This window comes from Microcebus murinus, chromosome X, assembly GCF_040939455.1.
Source record: "Microcebus murinus isolate Inina chromosome X, M.murinus_Inina_mat1.0, whole genome shotgun sequence".
NCBI classification, from domain to species: domain Eukaryota; kingdom Metazoa; phylum Chordata; class Mammalia; order Primates; family Cheirogaleidae; genus Microcebus; species Microcebus murinus.
In genome coordinates, this window is record NC_134136.1 from 4849647 (window position 1) to 4866929 (window position 17283).

The 17283-nt window shown below is 37.9% G+C and overlaps 1 protein-coding gene, 1 non-coding gene and 1 pseudogene across 3 annotated transcripts in view; 2 read left to right on the forward strand and 1 right to left on the reverse strand.

Annotated features, from left to right (window-relative positions):
• The window catches only part of TEX11 (testis expressed 11), a 255862-nt gene that overhangs the window by 188734 nt on the left and 49845 nt on the right, over positions 1-17283 (reverse strand). Inside the window, exon 8 of one of the 2 annotated variants that reach the window (XM_075999567.1) lies at positions 15137-15142. The exons of the other annotated variant lie outside the window; for it this stretch is intronic. The gene's annotated coding sequence lies outside the window, so the exon portion shown is untranslated. The remainder of the gene's footprint in view (positions 1-15136; positions 15143-17283) is intronic. 2 annotated transcript variants of the gene reach the window in all.
• On the forward strand, positions 6542-12500 carry LOC105855284 (rRNA-processing protein FCF1 homolog; annotated as a pseudogene).
• On the forward strand, positions 13436-13561 carry LOC142866132 (U4atac minor spliceosomal RNA). Its single transcript, XR_012916192.1, has one exon. It is a non-coding gene; the product is annotated as a U4atac minor spliceosomal RNA (small nuclear RNA).

The window sequence follows — 17283 nt, forward strand, 5'->3', positions numbered from 1 at the left end:
TATGCATACCATGGAATATTATAATAGGTAAATCCATAGAGGCAGAAAGCAGATTAATGGTTTCTAGGTGCTAGTAAAGAGAAGGCATAAGGAGTGACTGCAATGGGAATGGGATTTCCTTCAAGGGGGTATGAAAATGCTTGGGGACTAAATAAAGGTGATGGTTGCACAACATTGTGAATATATTAAATGTCACTTAATTGTACATTTTAGCTTGAAAATGGCCAATTTATGTTATGTGAATTTCACCTAAATAAAAATGAAAGAAAATTATGGAAGAAAAAAAAGAATCAAAATGGAATCAGATTTCTCAATAGTCATGTCAGAAGCTAGATGACAGTGTAATTGATGCTTTGAAAATACTGAAGGAAAATTATTTCCAACTCCAAATTTTATGTCCAGTCAAAGAATAAATTAAGTGTGATGGTAGAATAAAAATATGTTTAGACATTCAAACTCTTCAAACAATTTACATCCCATGCAACCATCCTTAGGAAGCTACTGGAGGATATGCACCACAAAAATGAGGGTGTAAAACAGAAAAATAAAGGCACAGGACTCAAGAAACAGGGATATAATCTAAGGGAGAGCTAAAGGAATTTCCAAGTCCATGAGGAAGGAAAATCCCAAAACAATAACTGTACACCATGCCTAGACAACAACCTGCCCAGATTAGAGCAAATCAGAAACTATGACAGTGATTTCTTCAGGCAAGTGAAACTGATAAAATAACTAATATATTCTAACATATTGAAAAGAAATTTACATAATCAAGAGAGAAACAATATTAAGTACATGATATACTAAGTGAGTAGGAAAACCAATACACTTATTAACTCCAAGGATAAACAAAATATTGTGCAGAAAAGAAAAAGTAATTATAGTACCTTATATGATTCAACTATGATAGTATTTATATAAATGCTGCAGTGTAAACACTAAATACAAATCTATCCAAAATTATGATATAATTATACAGAAATGATGGAGTGACAGGAAGTTAGCATATATATGTATTAAGGGTAGAGGGAAAAAGAAAAGGAGCTAAATTCATCTTCTAAAGTGGGAAGTCAATATATAATATCTAAAAGTAAAAATCAAGAAGCAACAGTATAAGAACGCTAGATATATGGAGGTAAATACCGAAAGAACCAGCTAAAGTAACTGAAAGTGGCTGTTATGCAAGATTTTTAAAAAGTGGGAGTAGGTACTGGCGATTTTGTAACAAGAATTGTAGAATCATTTTTCTCTTTAAATTATGTACATATATACACTGATAATAAAAATTACATGTAACAAATAGGAATAAAACATAAACCACACACATTAAAAAATAACAGTGACAACCTAAGCTAAAAAAAATCAACATTGATATTTGTTAGAAGCCTTAATATTCCAGTGGCTAAATAAAGATCCTCACTGCTTTCATCCTATCTTAATCTCTAAAGAAAAAAAAAAAAAAAAAAAGAAAAAAAAAAAGATCCTCACTGCAGCCAAGAACATGAACAAGTCTGGCCAAGCTTTCCATATGTAGGTATTTAGTTTAAAAGTATATAACTCACTTAAAATTTAATGGAACATGCCATTACAAAATTTCCAATGAGTCATTTTTAAGGCTCAAATTATTTTCAGTTTGGAATAAAAGTAGATACCCTTAAGTGAGTTACACTCTCCCAGATTCACAAAGCAGTGGTTAGAAAGGTTCACAGAAAGCAATTATATGCCTGTTAGCCATAACAGGCAGAAAACTCAATTTTAATTCAAGAGGAGTAATTCATTTATGTGCCATGAGATTGGATTTTACTACTGAGAGAAATGTACAAAATCTTAAACATTATGTTTCAAATATTTGGCTACAAAATAGTAAATATAAATAGATAAAAGAGAATGAAAGAATTGTAATTAAGTAGCCCAACATGAATACAACACAATAAGATTTTTTTTTAGACAAGGTCTCCTCTGTTGCCCTGGGTAGAATGAAGTGATGTCATTATAGCTCACTACAGCCTCAAACTCCTGAGCTCAAGTGATCCTCCTGCCTCAGACTCCAAAGTAGCTGGGACTACAGCCACACGCCACCACACCCAGCTAAGTTTTAGAATTGTAATTAAGAATTACAATTGTAATTAAGTAACCCCCCTTCATTTAGAAGCTTTGTGCCCTTACTGAATAGCAACTAAATCTACCTGAATCTTGCATGAATTTACTTCAGAGTTTCAGAGACCAATTGGCCATTTTCTTTTTGTAAACATTAATAAAAGATTTGCAATGAAGTAAAACTCTATATACTAAAGATGAATTCCAAAGGGGACCAAAGATAGAAATGAAAGATAAAAGCAAGCCAGAACACACAACCCAACTACTCAAAATAAAATTCTGATTAAGGCCGGGCGCGGTGGCTCACGCCTGTAATCCTAGCTCTCTGGGAGGCCGAGGCGGGTGGATTGCTCGAGGTCGGGAGTTCGAAGCCAGCCTGAGCAAGAGCGAGACCCCGTCTCTACTATAAATAGAAAGAAACTAATTGGCCAACTAATATATATAGAAAAAAAAAAATTAGCCGGGCATGGTGGCTCATGCCTGTAGTCCCAGCTACTCAGGAGGCTGAGGCAGGAGGATCGCTTGAGCCCAGGAGTTTGAGGTTGCTGTGAGCTAGGCTGACGCCACGGCACTCACTCTAGCCTAGGCAACAAAGCGAGACTCTGTCTCAAAAAAAAAAAAAAAAATTCTGATTAAGGATCCAAACTGTGAGGAGAAAGAGGTTTAAAAAGTAAGTAAACAAGCTGCTACCAGGAAATTTTGCTATAAAAACACACACACAGAAATACATACCCTCTGGGCAATGGGCCAGGGCTTCTCTAAATTGAGGACTAGGAATTTGTGTACTGAAGGGACCTTTGAGATCATGTTGTCATACACTTTCACTTTACAGATGAGGACACTGGTTTTCAGAGCAGTGAAGTGTCTCACATCTAGCCACACTAATGAGTAGTAACTACTACAATGCAGTACATAGATCACAAACATAGTCTTGAATAATTACAACAGTCTCAAATATCAAAGAAAGCATCCATATGTTTTACTCATAAAAGTAAGTATATGCAAACATTTTTTAAACAAATGCTCAAAATGAAAGAATTTTCTAACTCTCACTAAACAAGGAAGTTCCATTAAATAAAATATCACTATATCCCAATTAGTCCAGTTAATTAGTTTTTTACTTTGTGCCTATAAAAGCTGAATACTAAATCATTATACTAGTCCCCCCTTATCCACAGTTTTGCTTTCTATGGTTTCAGTTACCTGAGGAAAGAAGGGTGAATATAACACAATAAGATTTTTTTTTTAGACAAGGTCTCCTCTGTTGCCCTGGGTAGAATGAAGTGATGTCATTATAGCTCACTACAGCCTCAAACTCCTAGGCTCAAGTGATCCTCCTGCCTCAGACTCCAAAGTAGCTGGGACTATAGCCACATGCCACCACACCCAGCTAATTTTTTCTGGTTTTAGTAGAGACGGGGTTCTCACTCTTGCTCAGACTGGTCTCAAACTCATGAGCTCAAGCCATCCTTCCACCTTGGCCTCCCAGAGTGCTAGGATTACAGGCATGAGCCACCACGACTAACCACGATAACATATTTTGAGAGAGTGACACACACCCACGTCCACATAGCTTTTATTACAACATATTGTTAAAATTGTTCTATTTTATTATTAGCTATTATTATCAATCTCTTATTATGTCTAAATTATAAATTAACCTTTATCATAAATATGTATGTAGAAGAAAAAACACAGTGTATATAGAGTTTGATATTATCCAAGGTTTCAGGCACCCACTGGGGGTCTTGGAACATATCCCGCATGGATAAGGGGGACTACTGTATTTCTAACCATTTCATTGTTTGATTTCATACCACCTCCATCAAGTTTCCACAAGCGTTGTGTGGCGTACATTTACTTTAAAACAGAAGCTAATTAAGTTTGCTTTAGAGTATGATTTTTAACTTTGATTTTTTAGAACTTCACAAAATCATCTTAAAAGGATTAGAGACATCTTGAAGTCAAGTCACCAATGACTGGTATCCAGTTTTTATGTACGTTCTTTTCCTGTAGCAGTAGGCACTTGAAAACAGGTGTTTTAAGATTTCATTTTTATATCTTTATAATTTTCCAGAGGGATAGAGACTCTGAGGACTGATTTGTCTCTGTGATAAGATTCTATGCAATCATTCTAACATAAGAAAGTATGAGTCATCCACCCAGGGGATGAGCATGTAAAGTCAGAGCCCAAATAGGGTGAAAGAACATTGACAGGGAGTAAATGCTCTGGCAAGGGGAGTTAGAACAGGGTTAGGAGGGTAAACACCCAGGAAGAGAAACCCAAAATGAAAAGTCAGAGCATGAGCAGGGAGAAGAGGGCATCTTCATGGTGGAGAGAGTGGCAGAGAAGATGGCAGATTGGTAACATACAGGAGTACTGGTTAAATAAATATATTAAGGATAATTGAAGCCAAGTTTTTTGTTACTAGATAAGAGAATTAGAAATACGGAAAGGGAGAAAATTAGAATGAACATTTTGTTGTTGGACTGAAATAGAAAATATCATAGTTTTCAGTATATTAGAGAGAAAGAGATGGATGCAAAGGTGGTTCAATGTATGCAAATCAATGTGATATGTCACATTAACAAAATGAAAAGATAAAACCTACATGATCATCTCAGTAGATGCAGATAAAGCATTTGACAAAATTCAACATCCATTAAAGATGAATACTCTCAATGAAATAGGTATACAAGGAATTTACCTCAACACAGAAGGCCGCAAATGAAAAGTCCACAGCTAACACCATGATAAATGGGAAAAAAAACCTGAAAGCTTTTCCACCAAGATCCAGTACAAGGCAAGGAAGCCCACTCTCACCACTTCTATTTAACATAATACCAAAAGTCCTAGCAAGAACAATTAGGCAAGAAAAGGAAAAAAAGGCATCCAAATGAGAAGAAAGAGTAAAATTGTCTCTGCTTTCAGATGACATGATCATATATGTAGAAAATCCTAAAAACTCAACAAAAAATTGTTAGAACTAACAAGCAAATTCAGCAAAGTTACAAGATACAAAATCAGCATACGACAACCAGCAGCATTTCTACACACTAACAACAACCTATCTAAAAAGGAAATTAAGAAAACAATCCAGGCCGGGCGCTGTGGCTCACGCCTGTAATCCTAGCTCTTGGGAGGCTGAGGCGGGCGGATTGCTCAAGGTCAGGAGTTCAAAACCAGCCTGAGCAAGAGCGAGACCCCGTCTCTACTATAAACAGAAAGAAATTAATTGGCCAACTGATATATATATAAAAAAAATTAGCCGGGCATAGTGGCGCATGCCTGTAGTCCCAGCTACTCGGGAGGCTGAGGCAGAAGGATCGCTCGAGCCCAGGAGTTTGAGGTTGCTGTGAGCTAGGCTGACGCCACGGCACTCACTCTGGCCTGGACAACAAAGTGAGACTCTGTCTCAAAAAAAAAAAAAAAAACAATCCATTTATAATAGCAACAAAAAAATAAAATACTTAGCAATAAACTTAACCAAAGAGGAGAAAGACTTCTACACTGAAAATTATAAAACATCAATGAAGGAAAGTAAAGAAAACAAACAAATAAACATCCCATTTCATGGATTGGAAGAATTAATGTTTTTAAAATATTCACACTACCCAAAACAATCTACAGATTCAATGCAATCCTATCAAAATCCCAATGGCATTCTTTACAGATAGAAAAAAATCATATAAAATTCATATAAAACCATAAAGAACCCAAAGAGCCAAAGAAATCTTATATAAGAAGAACAAATCTGGAGGCATCATAATTCCTCATTTCAAAATATATTACAAAGCTATAGTAATCAAAATAGTATGATACGATACAGGAATAAAAACAAACATATAGACAAATGGAACAGAATAGAAGAACGGAAAATAAATCTACACATTCATAGGTAACTTATCTTCGACATGAGTGCCAAGAACACACAATGCAAAAAGAATAGTCTCTTCAATAAAGGGTATTAGGAAAACTGGATATCAACATGCAAAATAATGAAAGTGGACTCTTATCTCACACTATATACAAAAATCAACTCAAAATAAGTTGAAGACTTAACTTAATACCTGAAACCATAAAACTTCTAAAAGGAAACAGGGGGAAAGCTTCTTGACATTGGTCTTGGCAATGATTTTTTGTATATGACTCTAATAGCACAGGCACCAAAAACAAAAATAGAAAAGTAGGCTTACATCATGCTAAAAAGCTTCTGCACAACAAAGAAAACCATCAACAGAATGAAAAGGCAACCTATAGAATGGGGCAAAATACTTGCAAACCATTTATCTGATAAATGGTTTTTATATGTATATATTAAAAATATTATTCAGCCTGTCTTAATCCACTTGTGTTGCTATAAAGGAATACATCCTGAGGCTGGGTAATTTATAAAGAAAAGATGTTTATTTGGCTCATGGCTCTTTAAGCTATACGAGAAGCATGGTGCCAGTATCTGCTTCTGGTGACATATTCAGACTGCTTCCACTCATGGTCGAAGACGAAGGGGAGCCTGTGCGGAAATTACATAGTGAGAGAAGAATCAAGAGAGAGAGTGGAGGAAGTGCCAGGCTCTTTTTAACAACCAGCTCTTACAGAAATTAATAGAGTGGGAACTTATGCATTACCATGAGGATGGCACCAAGCCATTCATGAAATAGTCACGCTCATGACTCAAACACCTCCCATTAAGCCCCACCTCCAACATTATGTATCATATTTATTTTTTGAGACAGAGTCTCACTCTGTTGCCTGGGCTAGAGTGCCGTGGCATCAGCCTAGCTCACAGCAACCTCAAACTCCAGGGCTTAAGCGATCCTCCTGCCTCAGCCTCCTGGGTAGCTGGGACTATAGGCACGTGCCACCGTGGCTAGCTAATTTTTTCTATTTTTAGTTGTTTGGCTAATTTCTTTCTATTTTATAGTAGAGACAAGGTCTCACTCTTGCTCAGGCTGGTCTCGAAATCCTGAGCTCTAGCAATCCTCCGGCCTCGGCCTCCCAGAGTGCTAGGATTACAAGCATGAGCCACCACGCCTGGCCCTATGTATCAAATTTTAACATGAGGTTTAGATGGACAAACATCCAAACCACAGCACAGCCTTTAAAAAAAAAAAAAAAGGAATCCTCTCATTTGCAACAATATGGATGAACCTGAATGACATGCTAAGTGAAATAGGCCAGGCACAATAAAGCAAATACTGCATGATCTACTTATATGTGGAATGACAATAGTCAAACTCATAGAAGCAGAGAATGGAATGCTGGTTGCCAGGGTCTCAGGGGAGTGGGAAATGATGTGATGTTAGTCAAAGTAACAAAATGCCAGTTACACAAGATGAATAAGTTCTGGAGAGCTAATACACAGCATGGTGACTATAGTTAATAATCCTATACTGTGTATTGTATACCTGAATTTTGCTAAGAGAGTACATCTTAAGTGTTCTCACTGTAAAAAAAGAAAAGTTAAACATGTGAGGAGATGAATATGTTAATTAGCTTTATCATAGTTATTAGGGGGGGTGGGGGGGAGCCAAACTCTGTAAAGTAATTTTAAAGAGATTTACTCTTTGGATTCTAACCATCATTCACTTTTTATCTTAAAATAAATTGCTACACAAAAATTAATAATTTACAATATTTTTAGGCAAAAACTTTGTTACAATAACATAATGTACACATAACCGGGTAGCTTGGAAAGAGTGGGACAAAAATGGACAAAAGCAAGGAAAAACTAAAGCTTCCAATTTATTCTCTTTTAACTATAACTTCTAGGACAACTTTGAATCCCTAATAGTACTGTTAATATTAGATGATACTGAGTTAGAAATGCCTTTTGTGTACCTCGTGTACCTCTCTACAGACATTGAATCAGTGGAAGTAAACTATATCTACAGTTGGGGTTAAAAGACAAAAACCAAAATATTTTCATAAACCTTTGACCATAAGTTTGTTTTTTTGTGCTCTACTTGGTCTTTTATTTATTCTAACTTGCTGACATTTAGGCACATTTGCATTTTTGCCTTAAAGTTAAACACATAGGTATTTTTTGTTGGTAACTTAGATTTAGTGATTATCATTAGACCAAATATTAAATTTACTTTACTTATCAAAAATCACACATTATTTTGTCTTTGGCTGAGTTTATATTTTCATAAGCTTTATGTCAAATCTTGACACCTCAAGAACATAAAAATGTCCAGTAAAAACCAGGCAAAAACAAATGTATGCTAATAATTTCAAAACATTTTTACTATTACTTTACTAATAACACCTTTTTATTTTTTAATAATAACCCAGCTTATTTACCAAAGATTACTAAATTCACATGAACCACTTGGGTTTGTTTAATTTATGAGTGCTCTTTTATTTTTAAGCCAGTCTGGAACCATGTAAGCACAAACATGTAATACATGGACATACACAAAATATACCTAAACATATACACTCACACACACACACAAAGTTCTCATAGATTTTACCCAAGAACTCTAGGCATGAGATGGTAACACAAACTCATCAGTCTGTAAAAGACGGCTGGATCCAAATTTCTTCTGACGAAACTGGAAGTTGTTCACATGGCAAACTTTAGTTGCCCTGATAGGTAACTTAATTAGGCCCATGGATCAAAGTTTTGGGTAAAGCAGTTTTCGTGGCAGTTTGATATTTTTAAAAATCTCTTTACCCTTTTTTTACCTCCAGTTCAAAATGAGTTTTCAATGTTTGCATTTTAGCTAGAACTGGCTACAGGATCTCCAGGTAGCCTTTCAATTGTAAATATCATAAAGAATGAGTTTTCCTTTTTATTTTATTTTTATTTTTTCATTACCTCATATTATAGGGGTACAAATATTATTAGGGTTACATATCTTGCCCCTGCCCCCCACCCCCACCCCACTATGCCAGAGGTTCAAATGTGTCCAGCCTCCAGGTGGTGCACACCAAACCCACCATATAAGTACCTACCCTTCCCCACCTCCCCCCTTCCACCTGCCCACCTCTCGAAAACAGTTTTTGTTGTTGTTGTTGTTGTTTAGACATTTTGGTTTTCTTTAACATCAATAGAAAAGGTTGGGCCGGGCGCGGTGGCTCATGCCTGTAATCCTAGCTCTCTGGGAGGCCGAGGTGGGCGGATCACTCGAGGTCAGGAGTTCGAAACCAGCCTGAGCAAGAGCGAGACCCTGGCTCTACTATAAAAAATAGAAAGAAATTAATTGGCCAACTAATACATATAGAAAAAATTAGCCAGCCATGGGGGCGCATGCCTGTAGTCCCAGCTACTCGGGAGGCTGAGGCAGCAGGATTGCTTGAGCCCAGGAGTTTGAGGTTGCTGTGAGCTAGGCTGACGCCACGGCACTTTAGCCTGGGCGACAAAGCGAGACTCTATCTAAAAAAAAAAGAAAAGAAAAGGTTAGCAGGTTTTAGACTACCCAGAAAAGGAGAGAGAGAAATAGCTTCAGACATTTTAACTCTATAATGGTAGGTCCACCATTTGGGCTCTGAATTTTCCTTGATGTAATTTGCTCTTTCGTAAAAACTCATGTACAAGAATTAGCTATAACCAGCAGGAGCCCTAGAAAAACCTGGCATGCCTTTGAATCTTTTCATTTACACAAATACTTGCAAATAGAGGTACCACAAACCAACTAGGGTACCCAACGGGGGTCATTCTCCTTGTCTGTCGTCATTTTTAAAGGATTTCCCATTTTTCTTTAAAAGAATCAACCGAACTGTAATATAGGGTTTGGTGTCATGGATCAGAGTGTGCTCATTGTGGGTGGGGCTCCTCAATGTTTCACCACTGAGTTGGTCCCACCCTCTTACGTGTCTCAGTTTCTCTCCTGGAGGTCTAGTACTTCCTAGAGGGTTCAAAACGCCAATGCCCAGTGATCGGCTCTTACATTCGTTTCCTAGACGAGCCTTCTTTTAACTTGTTGGGGAATTCTCTAAAGGGCCACTTGTACTTCGGGGAATCGCCCCAGGCAACTCCCACTCAGGACCCGTCACCCAGGGCTGCCAAGGCTGGGAGGAGATTAAGATGCCCCTTCTCTTCAGAGCTGAGGAACTCAGTCTCTCATTTATCTACAAATGAGACAGTTCAGTTTCCTGTTTCAAAAATGTACAGAAAAGCCAATTGAGAATAATTTTAGGATAAAAAGACAATGGAGAAGACCTTTTAGAATGCACCTCCAAATCTAAGTTAGGATCCCAAACAATTCCTAGGAAAAGAACCAGCTCAGAGTAAACCAAGACCATCAACCAAAAACAGGAGATCTGGAGCTCAGGAGGACTTACCAGTTCTGCCAAAGGAGAAGCTCAGAGTTGGAGGGCCCAAAAGCTGGCCATGCCAGTACCTGGTGCCAAGTTCGTGCTGCTCATTTGGCAGCCCTGAGTCTTCTCTGAGCCCCACGTCTGACATGTTAATTAGCTTTATCACAGTGATCATTTCACAATGTATATGTATATTAAAATATGAAGTTATATACTTTAGATATATACAATTTTTATTTATGCCACAATAAATGTTTCACAAAAAGAGAAGTTGAGACTGGAAACTGGAAGGATATAAACAGATCACCAGACTAGTATATGACCCCACCTCACCCCGCCATACACACAAAAAAAGACATAAAAATCAGCTCAAAGGGCCTCCTAGTGGCCAAATGTATGAAAAATTAAGCATCAAAATAAACAGTGTCTTAGTTCTGGATAAAATAGAGTAAGACTGTGTCACACTTTATCTCCCACTGAATGTAACAATAAACCTGAACAGAATGCATGTAGCTATTTAGGGCTCTGAGAATATAATAGCAGAAGGCAGATAAGGAAAAAAAAAACAGTATTCAAAGTAACACCAAACTGGTGGTTGATTTACCATTCTTCTCCTCTAGTATCCCCCAGTCTAAACGTAATGCACCCAGAAACCTAGAAATGAGTACTGCGATGCAGACCAAGAATGCATCTCTACTTTTGCTTGAGTTGCTTAGAGAAAATGCAAAAATCCGATTTTGGTTTTTGTTTTTTCTTTCTTCCATTCTCTTGTGCCCTAGCCCCTAGACAATCCCAGAGAGGCAACAGCAGTGGTAGCTAGGGGAAACCACAATACTCAAAATTTTAAGAGAGGAAACCCTTACTCTCTACTCAGTGCGGCTGTAGTTCCCAGTGCATGAGGCAAACTCCCATTATTTTTTCCTCCGTCTCTGTCTTCCTACTGATTGGCCTCAGTCATAGTGCAAACTGCAGATTGCTGGCTAAAGGACTGAAAAGAGTAGCTCAAGGGAACCAGAAACTAAGGTGAAAATCAGAGAGAGGCCGGGCATGGTGGCTCACACCTGTAATTCTAGCACTCCGGGAAGCCAAGGCGGGTGGATTGCTCAAGGTCATGAGTTCGAAACCAGCCTGAGCAAGAGTGAGATCCTGCCTCTACTAAAACTAGAAAGAAATTAATTGGCCAACTAAAAATATATAGAAAAAATTAGTCGGGCATGATAGCACATGCCTGTAGTCCCAGCTACTCGGGAGGCCGAGGCAGCAGGATTGCTTGAGCCCAGGAGTTTGAGGTTGCTGTGAGCTAGGCTGATGCCACAGCACTCTAGCCAAGGCAACAGAGTGAGACTCTGTCTCAAAAAAAAAAAAAAAAAAAAGTCACAAGGGGGAGTCACAAGTAAAAGTTTTTGCTGTTATTTGCTTCTGATATTATTGTATGTTCAATTTATATAGCATAGGATAGTTATCAACTATACAACAGTCATTTAACTGCTGACCAATTACACTGAGAAGGGCGTTGGTAATTAAACATTTCTTAAGTGTACACTTTATTCCACTGTTGTTGTATGCTTTATCTACCATGTCACATTTAAACCTCATAACAATTCTGTGAGTAAAGAAAAGAATAGATTAAAACCTAAAAAGAGAGAAAAGAAAGATCCCGGCACACTGAAGGAAAGAGAAGTCCCTCAACATCCTTCCTGCTTATTCTTCTGATATAATACACACCTGGGCCCACCTTACCACATCTTAATTAATACCAACTTTATCAATTTTTCCATTAAAGCCAAACTGGCTTAGTACAGTTAACAATGGACTGTCTGCCAAGTGTATTACTTGTATAATTGACTGTGTAATGGCTGAAATTGAGAAATCGGGGCAGAAGTATCAAGTGGCCCTCAGGATTGCCAAGGATCTAAGAATCAAATGATTATTACCATGCACACACAAAGGAACATATACAGATGACTGCTTAGTACAGAGAGTAACTCAGCACAAGTGTTACATTGTGGCCAGAGTTGACCGAGACCTTAGAAAAAGAATCCGGAAAATCCCTGAAGTTCCTATCATGTACATTTCTAAGCATAGATGCAATATTGAATGGATGCCTGATGATTACGAAGCCCCTCAGTTCTAATTCTTACAAGACAGTGTTCCTCTGCCTTTCTTCAACCAGCTTTCTCTGTTAGCAGTTTGTTAAACATGCAGTAGCATGAATTATTATTCTGTTCACTCATTTGCTCTATTATAAGCTGAATATGGTTAAATACACCCACTTTTGGATGCTATTTTGAAAATAACATTTTGTCTCATTTAAAATTTTAAATGATGGTCAAAGGGTACAAAATCCCAGACAGGAAGAATGTTTTATATATATTTTTTGAGTTCTGTTGTATAGTGTGGTAAATATAGTTAATACTAGAGTATTATACATTTCAAAATTGCTAAGAGAGTAAATTTCAAATGCTTTTACCACAAAAATATTAAGTATTTGAGGTAATGGATATGTTAACTAGTTTGATTTAATTCTTTCACATTTTTTTCATGGATTGTAACATCACTTTGTACCCCATAAACTTATACAATTATAAATTGTCAGTTTATAATAAAAATAAAGTTGCTACATCTTTTTATTTAAAAAACTTGAAAATCTCAACTTACAAAAGAAAAGACAATTCACAGAAGTCAATGATGAAATGATATGAATGTTAGAATTATCTGATAAGAACTTTAAACCACCTGTTTAAAAACCGAATGCATGGGAGGCCGAGGCGGGCGGATTGCTCGAGCTCAGCAGTTCAAAACCAGCCTGAGTAAGAGCGAGATCCTGTCTTTACTATAAATAGAAAGAAATTAATTGGCCAACTAATATATGTAGAAAAAAATGAGCCAGGCATGGTGGTACATGCCTGTAGTCCCAGCTTCTCGGGAGGCTGAGACAGGAGGATCGCTTGAGCCCAGGAGTTTGAGGTTGCTGTGAGCTAGGCTGGCGCCACGGCACTCACTCTAGCCTGGGCAACAAAGCAAGACTCTGTCTCAAAAAAAAAAAAAAAAAAAAAAAAACTGAATGCAGCCATCCTTTTCTTGGGGTAGTGCTACTGTCCAATGAATGAGTAGTGAGGGCAGTACTGCTATTGCCTACACAACATGCCCGCATCAACTAGACCTTTGCTTTAATTTGGTGCAATTTTTAGAAAAACATCTTTTCAATAATTAAAAAAAGATAAAAACTGAACATGTAGTTATAAGCACTCATAAAACAAATAGAAAAAATATTAAGTTTCAGCAAAAAAACAAAAGAAGGGTCAGCAAACTACAACCTGTGGGACAATACAGAGAGTGAAAATAAAAATGTTTTTACTTTTTTTTTGAGACAGAGTCTCGCTTTGTTGCACAGGCTAGAGTGAGTGCCATGGCGTCAGCCTAGCTCACAGCAATCTCAAACTCCTGGGCTCAAGCAATCCTCCTGCCTCAGCCTCCCGAGTAGCTGGCTAATTTTTTTCTATATATATTAGTTGTCCAATTAATTTCTTTCTATTTATAGTAGAGACGGGGTCCCGCTCTTGCTCAGGCTGGTTTCGAACTCCTGACCTCGAGCAATCCGCCCACCTCGGCCTCCCAGAGTGCTAGGATTACAGGCGTGAGCCACCGCGCCCAGCCTGTTTTTACATTTTTAAAAGATTGTTTTAGGCCTGGCGCGGTGGCTCGCGCCTATAATCCTAGAACTCTGGGAGGCCGAGGGAGTTGGAAACCAGCCTGAGCAAGAGCGAGACCCCGTTTCTACTATAAATAGAAAGAAATTAATTGGCCACCTAAAATATATATAGAAAATTAGCCGGGCATGGTGGCGTATGCCTGTAGTCCCAGCTACTTGGGAGGCTGAGGCAGCAGGATTGCTTGAGCCCAGGAGTTTGAGGTTGCTGTGAGCTAGGCTGACAACACGGCACTCACTCTAGCTTGGGCAACAAAGCGAGACTCTGTCTCAAAAAAAAAAAAAAAAAGATTGTTTTAACAAAAGATTATGCAGTAGCATACAAAAATTGAGGGATTTTTATTCCCAGTGGAACCACCTTGCAAAAGATGTTAAAATAAGTTCTTCAGAAAGCAGAAAAATTATATAGGTCAGAAACTCAGATCTACATAAAGAAGGGAAGAGTATGAGAGAAGGAATAATTGAAGGTTAAAAACAAAAACTTTTATTTTTCTTATTCTTAATTAATCTAACAGATAACAGTTTGTTCACAATAACAGCAATGTATTCTATCATGTATGCTTGGATATGAGTGAAATGACTGACAGCAATAATACAAGGGCTGGGAGAGAGAAATTAGAATTATTTTATTATTATAAAGTACTCACACTGCCTGTGAAGTGGCATAGTGTTATTTGAAAGTGGACTTGGATCAGCTGAAAATATATATTGCAAACTCTAGGGAAACCACTCAAAAAGTTTTAAAAGAAGTATAAGTAATATATTAAGAAAGGATATAAAATGGGATTACATGAAATGCTCAATTCAAGCCACAAAACCTCTCAAACCCTGCCAATGCTTTATCAACTAAGTTTATGTTGTCATTTCAACAATGTTCACAGCATCTTTACCAGGCGTAGATTCTATCCAAAAACCCACTTTCTTTGCTCATCCATAAGAAACAACTCCTTCATCTGTCCAAATTTTATCATGAGATTGCAGAAATTGAGTCACATCTTCAGGCTCCACATACAATTCTAGTTCTCTTGGTATTTCGACCACATCTGCAATTACTTCTCCACTGAAGTCTTGAACCCCTCCAAGTCATCTATCTACGATGGTGAATTCTTTCCAGAAGCTTGTCAATTTACTGTACCCAAATCCATCACTATCTGTGGTAGCTATACCGTTACAAAATGTCTTTCTTAAATAATAAGACTTAAAAGCCAAAATTACTCCTTGATCCATGAGTTGAAGAATGCATGTTGTGTTAGCAGGCATGAAAACAACATTAATCTTATATATTTCCATTAAAGTTCTTCAGTGACCAGATGCATCATCAAAAAGCAGTGATATTTTGAAAGGAATCTTTCCTTCTGAGCAGTAGATCTCAACGGTGGGCTTAAAATATTCAGTAAACCATGCTGTAAACAGATGTGCTATCATTTGGGCTTTGTTGTTCCATTTATAGAGCACAGGCAGAGTAAATTTAGCATAATGCTTAAGGGCCCTAGTGAAACCACACTTACAGATTAATAAAAAGGAGTATAAGGCAAGAACCATGGTAAGGGCCCAGCTAAAAATAGTGATAGTAATTAGCCACTGTCCCCATCTATTTCTCTATGACCACCAGTTATGTGGCTCCAGAGTGGCAATTATAAAGATTCTTAGCTTTCTCTATAGATAATATCACCTTTTTGAAACCTAGGGGTAATATCTGAGACATCTTCCAGGTCCTGCATTCCAGTGGAATGGCTGACACACCCAAACCGGTGGCCCATACCGAGGAACTGACTCAACTGGTCTTGTGACCCCGACCCAAGAACCTGGTCAGCAAATAAGACAATTTCTACAACCATATGGCTCCTCCCTGAACCCAGCCAATTGGCAGACTAAATTGCCTATGCCAAACAGTTTTTAAAAACTCTGTCTCCCAAATTCTTGGGGAGGCTTATTTGAGAAATTTCTCTCATCTTCCCGCTTAGCACTATGCAGAATAAACTCCTTCTCTGCCATAAACCCTGCTGTCTTAGCGTATTGGCTTCCTCTTGGGCAGCAAGCAAATAAACCTGGTTGGGTGGCAACACTAGGATGCTCAGAATGGTAAATAAGTATTTTGGTTTCAACATAATGTCACCAGCTAGCTACATTAGCTCCTAACAAGAGTCAGCCTATCCTTTGAAGCTTGGAGTCCAGACATTGACTTCTCCTTTCTAGGTATGACAGGTCCAAGTGGCATCTTCTTCCATTATAAGGTTGTTTTGTCTACTTTGAAAATCTGTTGTTTAGGGAAGCCACCTTCATCAATGATCTAAACTAGATACTCTGAATAACTTGCTACAGCTTCAACTTCAGCACTTGCTGCTTCACCTTGCATGTTTATGTTATACAGATGGCTTCTTTCCTTAAACCTCATGAACCAACCTCTGCTTGCTTCAAACTTTTCCTCTGCAGCTTCTTCATCTTTCTCAGCCTTCACAGAATTAAAGAGAGTTAGGGCCTTGCTTGGTATTAGGCTTCTACAATGCCCTCCTCACTAAGCTTAATCATCTAGTTCTTGATTTAAAGTGAAAGATGTGCAACTCTTCCTTATACTTGAACACTTGCAGGCCATTATAAGGTTATTAAGTGGCCTAATTTCAATATTGTTGAGTTTCAGGGAATAGTGAGCCCTGAACAGAGGGAGAGAGATGGGGAAATTGGCCAGTCAGTGGAACAGTCAGAACACACACAGTTATCAATTAAGTTCACCATCTTATATGGACACAGTACATGGCACACCAAAACAATTACAAAAGTAACATCAAAGAACACTGGTCACAGATCACCATAACAGATATAATAATAATGAAAAATTTAAAATTATTGCAAGAATTACCAAAATGTGGCTGGGCATGGTGGCTCACGCCTGTAATCCTAGCACTTTGAGAGGCTAAGATGGGAGGATCGCTCAAGGTAAGGAGTTCGAAACCAGCCTGAGCAAGAGTGAGACCCCATCTCTAATATAAATAGAAAGAAATTAATTGGCCAACTAAAAATATATAGAGAAAAAATTAGCCAGGCATGGTGGCACATGCCTGTAGTCCCAGCTACTTGGGAGGCTATGGCATAAGGATTGCTTGAGCCCTGGAGTTTGAGGTTGCTGTAAGCTAGGCTGATGCCACAGCACTCTAGCCCAGGCAACAGAGTGAGACTCTGCCTAAAATAAAAAGCAAAAACATTTCCACTA